General features: G+C 41.3%; 1 non-coding gene across 1 annotated transcript; it reads left to right on the plus strand.

The window, feature by feature from the left end:
* The first annotated feature begins 253 nt into the window (after nt 1–253).
* Nucleotides 254–325, plus strand: TRNAY-AUA (transfer RNA tyrosine (anticodon AUA)). The gene has a single exon. It is a non-coding gene; the product is annotated as a tRNA-Tyr (tRNA).
* The last annotated feature ends 11,655 nt before the right edge of the window (nt 326–11,980 follow it).

Genomic DNA, 11,980 nt, shown 5'->3' on the forward strand with positions numbered 1-11,980 from the left:
CCTTGTGCATTGTAGATTTTAGCACCATTATGCACTAGAATACCAGTAGCACCTCCAAGTTGTGACAATCAAATATGTCTTCAGACATTGCCAGATGTTCAGGGGGGAAGGAATCACTTTGGTTTGAGAACCATGGCTTTATTTCTTTATCCCACAGTCACATGGCACATACATGGTAGAATTGAGACCAGGGTCCAGAAAGTCTGAGCCCCAGCCTTCAGTAATTTCCATGACATAAGCCTACTCGTTGGCTTCCCTGGTGGCTCAGAAGGTAGAGCGTCTGCCTATAATGCAGGAGGCCCGGGTTCGATCCCCAGGTGGGGAAGATCCTCTGAAGAAGGAAATGGCAACCCACTCCAGTACTCTTGCCTGGAAAATCCCATGAAGGAGGAGCCTGGTAGGCTACAGTCCATGGGGTCACAGAGTCGGACATGACTGAGTGACTTCACTTCATCACTTCAAGCCTACTCATTGATTGCATTGTCAAGGACATGGCTAAGAACATCATGTTGGGAGCATTGATATAATCAGCCCAGATTTTTTAAAAAGTGGATTCTGTGCACAAGTCAGGTTAATAGTGGCATGGAGGCCACCTTAAAGAATGAAGACATTCTGTCCATTTTGCAGGAGGACCCCTTATCACAGAGCCATGCAGTGATCTAACTGGAGATTTGGCTTTGCCTCCTTCTGAGAACTAGCAGCGGTCTGGGGCAGTTCTGAATCCAAATCTCTTTCCCTAATTTACATACCGCCTCCATTTTAGCAATACAGAAGGGAAATGAATAAAAACAATTATCCTCAAAGACATTCAGTCTGGTCTTGACTTGTTAAGAACGATAAAAGTCAGCAGTTAGAAGCATTTAATACAGCCGAACAAACCATAGAGTCTCAAACAGCTTCATCTGGTGCATTTCCTCTCAGTGGCAAATAAAAGGAAGACTATAATTAGGGCATGATTCTGTTCAAGCTATCCAATAAAAGCTTTTAAAAATGATTGCCCTCATAGAAAGCAATGTAAGGAACAAAGGAATCTTGCATGGCTTATTATTTGTCTATTAGTATTACTATGTGATAATCTCTACATTTTGTATTTTAAATCAAAGGGAAACAGTAAAAATACTTACGTGATTTCTTAAGTGTATTTTTGACGACACATTTAAAGTGCACTGGATTCTCTATTTTGAAAGCCAGTTCTCAGGTTTTCAATGATCAATAAGTGTTTCTTAAACTCCATGGTATTTTCCAAGTCTGGATAGTGCACAAAGTTTGGTTGAAATATCTGTCCCCATTACATTCTAGAAATTGAAAGTGACCTTCAGTCTTCAATATGCACACAGATCACCTGGGGGAGCTTATTAAAGTGAGTTTCTGACTCAGGAGGTCTGGAGTCGGGCTTGATATTCTGCATTTCTGAGAAGTTTCCAGTTGATGCTGATGTTGCTGGTCCCACAGTGACATTCTGTGAAGCAAGAATCTAAGTGACAAGTTAAAGATATATAAAGTAAGCAGAGTTTCAGTTACTAAATTCAAAGTGTGGCCTCCTCTAAGCTCAGAGAGCTATACTTTTCTTAAATGTGTGGTGCAGCAACCACTGAAGATGTTTATGTGTCTGGTGCTTAAGTGCATTGCCAGTGCCGTGTGCTATTCCTGATGCTTGCAAAATAATGTTTGCGTGTGGAGACGTGGGTAGAGATGGGCATCCACTGTTGTGCCCCTCTGACAAGTGTCTAAACCGCTCAGAAGACCATTTGCCCTCCGGCATTAGTTGTTGCCCTCTGCTTCCACTGCAACATCCATAACTCCCATTGTTTACTCAGGTTATATGACTCCCAGAGACTCTTCCGATTGGGGTCTTTGACCCAACCCTGTACTAGTCATATAGTCCCTTGAGGACACTCCTAGTCATTCTCTGTGAACCAGATGCAGTGTGAGGTGGAAATAGGAGTAAGTAGAGTCCTGTTGTCCTGTTTCCCACGAACATGTGAAGGCCTTTGCTCTGCAGGTTCGCTCATGGCTGACGGGGACACTGTGTTCACTTATCAGCTGAGCTGCTAGGTCAGTGCAAATAAATCTTTCTGCAGTGATGGAATTTTCTATTTCTCTGCCATCCAATTGTTAGCCATTAGTCACATGGGGCTCTTGAAAACTTGAAATGTAGCTTGTGTGACTGAGGAATTTAATTTGAATTATGTTTAAATAAAATTTAGGGCTTCCCTGGTGGCTTAGCTGGTAAAGAATCTGCCTGCAATGCAGAAGACCTGGGTTCAATCCCTGGGTTGGGAAGAAGGGAATGGCTACCCACTCCAGTATTCTGGCCTGGAGAATTCCATGGACTGTACAGTCCATGGGGGTCACAAGGAGTCAGACACGACTGAGTGACTTTCACTTTCTAAATAAAATTTAAAGTTAAATACCACATGTGACTTTGGCCACCTCATGCGAAGAGTTGACTCATTGGAAAAGACTCTGATGCTGGGAGGGATTAGGGGCAGGAGGAAAAGGGGACACCAGAGGATGAGATGGCTGGATGGCATCACCGACTCAATGGACATGAGTCTGAGTGAACTCCGGGAGATGGTGATGGACAGGGAGGCCTGGCGTGCTGCAATTCATGGGGTCGCTTTGAAGAGTCAGACACGACTGAGCGACTGAACTGAACCACATGTGACCAGTGGTTACCTGTGGAATTGCACAGTTAGATGAACTCAGAGATACATACACTGATAGGAAAAGAGCAGGAAGTGGTTGGACTCAACCAAGACTAGACTACTTTTGACCTGGCTTTCTAATATATCAAAGTTGTGAATTGACGTGGGAAATTGTCTTAATTTCTCTGTTCATTTTTATACCTTTCTTTGAAACATATGAGAGACTCGGTATTTAATTTATACTTTAAAAGGATTTTTAGTTTGTTGTATAAGAGATAAGCAGAAAATTTAGAAAATACTGTTATACAAAATGAACTTTAAAAATCATTCAAAATCCCACCATCTAAAAATAACCACATTGAACACATGGTAAACATTTTCATGACTAGTCTTCCAGTTCTCTGTGTGTGTATCCTACATAATAATCTATAGATAAATGTATAGATCTATAAATCTATACACAAGTAAACATGGCATAAAGGAAATATAATTTAGATACAGTATTTTCGGGAGGGGTCATAGTGACACAGTACTGGGGAACATGAATCCCCAGATGCCACTGGAAGGGAGAGATAGGGCAATTTACTTCCTTTAAAAAAAAAACAAAAACTGGAGCTTGCTTTGCATGTTGCATATGATCAACCCATGAAACTCTTTTGTAGGCATCAAAGAAATGATGTCTGTGAGTGACTGATCAAAACTCATGGGCTAACAGAAGGACTGTAATCTAGGAGCCCTGGATGAGCACTTAGACATCTGAGTTGCTGTCAGTATCACTGGCAAATAACAGATGGAAATGGGGCAGAAAGTAGACCCAGAAAACTCTAGGATGAAGTCTTCATCGTGTAGTGTTAAGTACTAAACAAGATGTTCTCTAGTTAGTAGAGTTGTTTTCCTAAATGCTCTTATGTCACTGCTTAAGCAACCCCTGCCTTCGTTCAGGGCTACGACGAAAGGGAAAGAACATTCTCTTGAGGGTCAAGACGGCATGTTCTGGGGGCAGCTGAGTGGAAGGGGAAAGGTCCTTTGCACAATGAACTTGGAAACCTGGAATTTAAGTTTTTAATATCTGATGACATGCTAGTCATTTTAAGGAATATAGATGAGTTTTTGCAGGAAGGGGAAAGGAGGAAGTGGAGGAGAGAGGCTGCAGAGGTCAAAGTATAAATGGGAGATTCACCCAGAAAGCTTGTGCAACAGAAGCTCCCTAAATGTAGCTCTGTTTTCACTTTGGGTCATGTGCAGTGTTGAGAGCATGTGCAACATTAAGTGCTTAATCAATCTGAAAGCACTACCATAATAACAGCAAGCAATAGTGCTTTTATTCTTTCCTGGCTTCTTCTCAGACTCACATTGAATGACACTTAGACTTTTTCCCTTGTATTCTGTGAAAGCTTTTTATTGTCCTCCTTGCCACCTAAGCCAGAAGCACAAATAAAGGTGCAAAGAACTGATGACCCTGCTTATGAGTTACCAAAGGATTCTTCCTTCTTGAATTTTCTGCCCTCTTTCTAACCAAGTCTCTGCTTAATTTAAACTTATAACTTCAGCAGTATTTTCAGTCTGGAGTGTTGGCTTTGCTGTTTGGTAATATCTTGTGGAAAAACGTGGTCATTCAGAACACAGATTCTGGAGTTACACTGCTGTGTTCAAATACCGGCTCCACTGTTACTTGTATACATTTCTAAGCAGCTGTGTGTCTCAGTTTCCCTTAATGTAGCCTGGAAATAACAATAATACTATTACCTGTTATTAGTATCTGTCATGGACTGGAGATGGGTGTTCCGACCTCATAAAATTGTTGTGAAGCTGAAATTAGTCCATCCTTGTAAAGTGCTTATCACAGTGACCAATGCAGGAAACATTCTTTATCTTTTTAAAAAAAAGTATTTGTTTATTTATTTGGCTGTGTTGGGTCTTTTTCCTTTTTTTAAATCATTTAATTTACTTATTTACTTGTGGCTGTGCTGGGTCTTTGTTGCTGTGCTTGGGCTTTCTCTAGTTGTGGTGAGTGGGGGCTACTCTACTTGCTGCATGTGGGCTTCTCGTTGTGGGTGCCCTCTCTTGTTGCAGAGCATGGGCCCTAGGGCTTGCAGGCTTCAGCAGTTGCAGCGACTCCTGAGCTCTAGAGCACAGGCTCAATGCTTGTGACTCCACAGCATGTGGGATCTTTCCAGATCAGGGACTGAACATGTATCTCTTGCATTGGCAGGCGGATTCTTTACCACTAAGCCACCAGGGAAGCCCATAGTAAACATTCTAAAGTGTCTCAGCACAAAGTGCTTAAAAATGTCCGGTGCACACGAGACGTTTCACCCGTGGTAGGCTTGGTTTTCCTGGAGAAATGTTGGCCTGTCAAAGGGGAGGGGATTTTTTCCTTTAGAATGCTGCCTGCAGCTTGTGCCTGGCATGATGCATGCACTCCAGCAGCTAAGATCTAAACAACACAGTAGAAAAGACTAGTCTTTGAACTAGAGCAGAACTGTAACTCTATTAATTTTAACACACATATTTGAAGGCTTATAAGAAGAGATGAAGGGCCCTGAGTTTAGAGTCAGATAGACTTGGTCTAGATTTCAGCTTTATCATTCACCAGCTGTGTGACCTTGGACAAGTTACTTAACATCTCTATTTTCAGGTGTCTTATTTGTGCACTGAATACGTTTCTTCCAACCTCACAGTTGTTATGAATCAGAAATCAGAGAATCCTGGTAAAGTACACATTTATAGTGACTTGCACATAACATATTCTCAAGTGTCTATTAGTAAACGTTGCACACCTTTGTCTTTTTTTTTTTTTCCTCAAGAAAAATTAGGTAGCCAAGCTCAGAAAGAACTTTTTCTCTCAAGAACATTCATTTATAGTTTGAATGACACCTACTAAAATCAGATTCCAAACTGGTACCCCCTGCTGCAATATTAAATTCTGGGCATACAGTAGGGGCTTGATTTTAAAAAGGTATGTATACATAAATAAATATATATATATATATGTACGTGTGTGTGCACGCACGCAAATATATGAATGTATATACACACATATGCCTCACTTACATAGCACTTACTCTGTGTCAGATATAGTTCTAAGTGCTTAAAATATTAATTCATTTAATTTTTATATTAACTTCCATGATGTAGTACTATTATTATCATCACCATTTTACAGATAGAAACCTGAGGCAGAGAGAGGTCAAGCAACTTTTCAGGATCTCAGAGCTCCTAGGCAGAGAAGCTGGGATTTGCACTCAGGGGTTTAAGGGGCTCAGGAACTTGTGCTCTGACCCACTGTGTTGTGCTACCTGTAAGTATGGCAGTCCTGACTCAGAGTCACAGGTGAGGCCACATAAATTTCTCTTTACATCCTTCATTTTCCTCTGAATCTAGAGATCAGACAACCAGATGCAAAGGAAGTATTTCTTTTTAAAGGCCCTTCTTTTTTCTCCCTCCCCCGCCATTCTCTCTGTCTCCTCCAGTTCTTCTGTCAGGCCATTCCGTTCTGTAAGTCCCATTACAGGCTGCTGCTGTCACACTCCGGACACAGTATAATTCAACATGACACATGGTGAGCAGAGATGTGTAGAAATACCTGAAACTATTAGAGCCAAACAGCTTTCTGTTAAAGTTTTTTACGGCCGCATAAATATTCTCCTAGCTGGCTGGAGTCCGTGAGGTATAAATACTCCATTAGAGAATATATCCATGGCAGCAGCATGGCCCTCTGGGTCTTGTCCAAGAGCCCAAGAAAATGCAAGGGTCAGGTGGCACCTGGTTTCTCGGTATTTAAACAGCCTTCTCCAGTTTCCAGTGTATAGTGGCATGATTAACAAGGTCCATTTGAATTACTTCTTCCTTAGAAGAAATCTCAAGGATTATTATTGTTGAGATTCTTACTATGTATTGTAGAGCTCTTACTATATGCCCAGCCCTGGGGCAGAAACTATGGTAGAAACAGGTAAAAAGTTGAAATACCACACCCCCATGTCAAGAATATTCGGATACTCACACATGAGCTGTCTAAACTATAAACTGGACTTGAATGAAGTGAGGGACCTCACTCATCCTGAGATAGCTTTTCTATCAGCCATGAAGATGCATGAGAGAAAACATTCATTATTTATTTTTATTTGACCAACTTTTGCTTTCTAAAATAACAAACCACATCTCCAAAATGCAGACCAGAAAAAAAAAAAAAGAAAGAAAGAAAGAAAAACTATCCTGACTGTCTTGTTCTCTCTTTTTTTTAACCATGTTTTTTGAAAAGGTAGAGCTTATCCCTGAAATCACTCTGGATGGCTGACGACACCATACTCTCGATTTCTTAAGAATTAGTATTTTCTCAGCAGGGGTAACTTGAGAGGAAGGAGAGGGTGTCAAGAGTGTTCAGGCCAAGCAAGTCTGCATCATCAGCTTGTCCATGGATTTGCTGGATCCATTCATCCTTGCTCGCCCTCTGCCCCCTCTGGCAAAGAGTCGAACACTACTGAGTGACTAACACTTTCACTTTCTGTGGCCTATGCAGCATCCCAGTGAGATGGGAAGAGAGGAGGCAGTTGGCCTTGTCACCGTTTCATAGGCCAGAAAGTAGGCATGGAGGGAGGCCACACCTGCAGAGAGAGAGTTGAAGGGCAGCCTCTCCCCCCTGATGTTCCACACACAGGTGAGGGTTAAATACCCAAATTCCAAGGCTCCCCTCTTGCTCAGAGACTCTGATGAAGTAAGTCTAGGTACTAGGAATGATATTTTTGACCAGCCTCCAGGATGATTCTAAACAGTAACTCTATATTAACTTACTCCCCTGCTCTCTCCATAATTATTATGAGACGGGAAAGAAAAGTCCCCCTTCAACAAGCTGATCAAAACCACAGTCAGACAGGTACTACCCTGTTGTATGCAGTGCAGTTGAGTCTTAGCAGAAGACAACTTTTGGATAAATAGCTTTTGAGAGGAAGTGGTCCAGCCTGTCCTAAGTAGCTGACACAGGGCCCGCCAAGGTGTAATCCGAGGAAAGAAACATGAAGCCTTCACCCACCACACGTTCATTTTGGTCATAGATACTGCACACGACTTTGCTTCTCACAGCTCTCTAGTCTGTGTTCCACGAGGTCTTGAAGTCTCTGGGGGTACTTCAGTGTGAAAGGGATGCCAAATTCATCACACAAGGGAGTATTCTTTAGCTATGGAATGTCTTGGTCTCATGAGAATTTGGTCTGTTTTCAGGGAACTGTGTGGAAATGGTACATATATATCAGGCTTGGCATGAAGCCTTACCCTCATTCTGATGTTGGATCATTTGGGGGAGAGATTTGCTAAATTTTGCTTCAGTAGGTAGGCAAGCCACTAGATCAAAGGATGAGAATTTGCAGAAATTAATTTGAATAAACTCATTTTATTATATCCCCCATTTTGTTCAGCAAATTACGAACTAAGCCTTATCCATAACAAGGAATAGGAATAGTGTGGATAACTAAAACACACAGATAATTACTACTCTTCATTTCCCCCTGAAACTCACAAGAGCCCAGCTTTGTTTAGTAGAAAATCAGATAAACTAGTTTAACTTCTTTCCCTTTCCACCTTCCTGAAGAGACATTCCTTCTAAAAATTTATTTCTTTGAAATAGAAGGGAGGAAGGAAAGGTGGAATTATATCATCCACTTGGAAATACATAAAAATTCAGTTATATAGTAGTCTCTGTGGATGATTCCAAGATGCAGATGGACATACTGACATATTTGATCATCCCAGGAGCAGCCTGCAAAACCAGAATTTCCAGGTGCAAGTAAAACTATAATGATACGCTTAAGTGAAGAAAGATCCCTGCTACTGCTGTTGCTAAGTCGCTTCAGTCGTGTCCGACTCTGTGTGACCCCAAAGACGACAGCCCACCAGGCTCCCTTGTCCCTGGGATTTTCCAGGCAAGAATACTGGAGTGGGTTGCCATTTCCTTCTCCAGTGCATGAAAGTGAAAAGTGAGAGTGAAGTCGTTCAGTCATGTCTGACTCTTCGTGACCCCATGGACTGCAGCCCACCAGGCTCCTCTGTCCATGGGATTTTCCAGGCAAGAGTACTGGAGTGAGCTGCCATCGCCTTCTCTGGAAGAAAGATCCCAGTCCTCTGTTAATTCAGCTCTGCTGTGTATATACACTGACATGTCTAAGATTTTGCAAAATGTTTACAAATAGATACTTCAGGGAGAGAGTAGGAGTTCTTTGCCTAGATGTGTTATGGAAAGCCCTGCGTGTATATGATTTGCACACTCTTTGCAGTCAGCACTCGGGGAGGGATCCCAGTGCTGGACCCTCATCTTCAATGGCTGTCTCCACACTTAGGTGGTGTGACGATGAACCGGGTCCAGCCTTTGCCCTGTTTCACCACATGAATTAGGAAGAATATATAGAGTATTACTGAAGTGAATTCAGCTCTGACTGTAATTTTTTTTTGCTTCCCTCCTGATGCCAGAGTTCAAATGATTTTCCTCCCAGCTTGCCTCCCAGTTCTTTAAAAATGATTTTTTGCCAGTTTCATGGTTTTCACTATACAGGAAGACTTTCCTAATTCATTTCATGACTAACCCTCATTGGATGGCAGAAGTTTGGTTAACGTTTTAGCTTCTAAATCATGTTAGCCTCTATCCCCAAATTCCTCTTATTCTAAATCCCTGGAAACTGTTGCTTTGAATGAGCAATGCCTTTTTCCTAACTTTTTACTATCAGCAGATTCTGGATGGGGAATTTAAACAGTCAGTAAATACATCTGAAGGAAATCTGAGTTGGAACTAAATTTTGTTTAATAGTAATACAGTGTTGGATTTAGCAGCATAAAGAATTTGAAAATGCATCATAATAATAGGATTGGAGGTATAAAATGGTCATCATAAGGCTTCAATCCAAATGTTTGTGGAGACATTGATTCGAAGTACTTCTCATTAGATCTGTGGGGATTTGTAAAAGTAAAATTTATTTACATAATGTAAATATACATTTGCTTTTCCTCTTCGACCATCAGAGCCAACAAAATGTCTCATAAACTCAGACTTCTCAAGTTTTCATGATTTCTTTCTGCATTTGTTTCCCCCCTTTAGAAAATCTCTATAAATATACTTTATCTTCTGAGCACCTCTTCTTCAGACTCTGACAACAGATTTATGCTTTTGTAGAGATTCTTTACCCCTAAGAGTATATGGTTTCGCTGCTTAGATCTTTCTTTTTAACAAAGCACACAAGTGCTTTCTTTGAAACTAGTCTTTCTCCACTCCCTGCCTTCTCTCTTCTAGTTTTGGTGAGCTGACTCCCACTGTAGCATATGCCATGTGGTATATACAGAAAGACTGGATATCCCCATGACTTTTTCTCCCCACACAATTATTTTAATAGGTGCCACCTCCTCTCCTAGGAGAATGTTGGTTTTGGTATGTAGTTTGGCATAGAAGCATGACATGGAACATAAGTGTAACATAGCTTTGCAGTATTTTAGTAACTCTATTTTTTGCACCCTCTCAAAGGTTTTAATGTTTTTATCCTCAGCCTTCTTCTCTGTAAACTTCTCCCTTGTTGTGCTCACATATTTAAGGCTAAAATCAATATCTCCAGGCCTTCTCTCTTTTCATGAGGTTGATTCAACAAATGCTTACTGACTCTGGGTTAGACTCTGTTAATGGTACAATGAATGGTAGCAATGAATAGAACAGATGGAATTCCAGCTCTCACAGAGCTTGCACTTTTATACAGAAGAGACAGTAAACAGAAAAATGTGAAGTGATGAGTGCTATGGAGACTGTAAAGTAGAGTAGGGACAGTAGGAAGGGAAAGAAATGCTGCATTCTTAAGGTGGTGAAGGAAAGTCTCTCTGATGACACCCGAGGAGAGACCTGAAGAAAATGAAGGGGTACTGATAATGTACCTTCCCCTGTGGATCAGACAGTAAAGAGTCTGCCTGCAATGCAAGAGACCCAGGTTCGATCCCTGGGTCAGGAAGATCCCCTGGAAGAGGAAATGGCAACCCACTCCAGTATTCTTGCCTGGAAAATCCAATGGATGGAGGAGCCAGGTGGGCTGCAGTCAATGGGATTGCAAACATTCGGACAAGACTGAGCAACTTCACTTTCACTTTTCACTGATCATGTGGCTATGGGGGGATGGTGGTCCAGGCAGAATGAAGAGCAGGTGCAAAGACCCTAAGGTGGGAGTGGACTGGAGGGGTCCTAGGAAAACCAAGAGGCTGGTATGGCAGGACAGTATTGAGTAAGGGAAAGGAAGGCAGGAGGAGAGGCCAGAGAGTAAGCAGGGGACAGATTTTGAGCAATGAGTGGAATTTTGGATTTTATAATGAATGAGATTGGAGTGTTTTGAGGAAATTAGTGACATAACCTGACTTGTTTAAAAAGTATCATCAATGTTGTATGGATAATAGATGACTGAGATTAAGTGAGAAGTAGGGAGAACTGTTAGGAGAATATCTTGGTGACACAGGTGAGAGGTGATGGTGTCTTGGTCTGGGGCGGTAGTAGCTACAAAGGCAGGGAGAAGTGTCTGATTCCAGGTGTACTTTGAAGGTAAAGCCAACAGGACTTGGTCAAGGACTAATGTCAATAGATGATACAAATATTTAAGAACAAGGAGAAGAAGGTTGATGACATTGGGTGCATGGTTTTTATGAGTTAAATTTGAGATACTCATGTATAGGTAGCAATAATCAGTAGCAAGTTAGTTGTGTGAGTGTTTAGCTCAAGCATGGAAGTATAAATTTGGAGGTATTTGATCTTTTTAGACATGAAAATGAATTGATCATATAGGTGCAGAGAAAGACGAGGTCAGAGGAATAAGTACCTGGGCCCTCAAACATTTAGTCTAGAGGTTAGGAAGCTAGGAAAAACTAGCAAAGGAGAGTGAGAAAGAATGGTAAGTAGAAATAGAATTGAAAGAATATATTCCAAAAGCTAAGAGAAGAAAGTATTTCAAGATTCAGGGTGTAATCAAAGATATCAAATGAAATGATAAATAAGACAAGTGCTAAGAAATAATTATTGAATTGGACCACATGGAAGCTGTCAGTGTCACTGACAGAGATGTTCCAATAGAGCATTGGGGAAAGAAACCTTAGTAGAATTGGTCAGGAGAGATTGGGAGGAGAAGATGTATAGAACAATGGTAAAGGACTTTTTTCTGTAAAGAGGAGATTTATAGGATGGATGTGAAGTTCAGGGAGTTTTTTTAAAGACAAAAGATAGTAGAACATGTTTGTGTCTTGTGAGGGATGATCCGATGATGCCAGAGCAGTGTACAGGTAGGTTGGGGTCAGATCTAGATCTGTCTTATAAAACGGGTGGTTTCAGA

This window comes from Bos grunniens, chromosome 23 (genome assembly GCF_055505025.1).
Source record: "Bos grunniens cultivar Pamir isolate PY7600 chromosome 23, Bosgru_T2T1.0, whole genome shotgun sequence".
Lineage (NCBI taxonomy): Eukaryota > Metazoa > Chordata > Mammalia > Artiodactyla > Bovidae > Bos > Bos grunniens.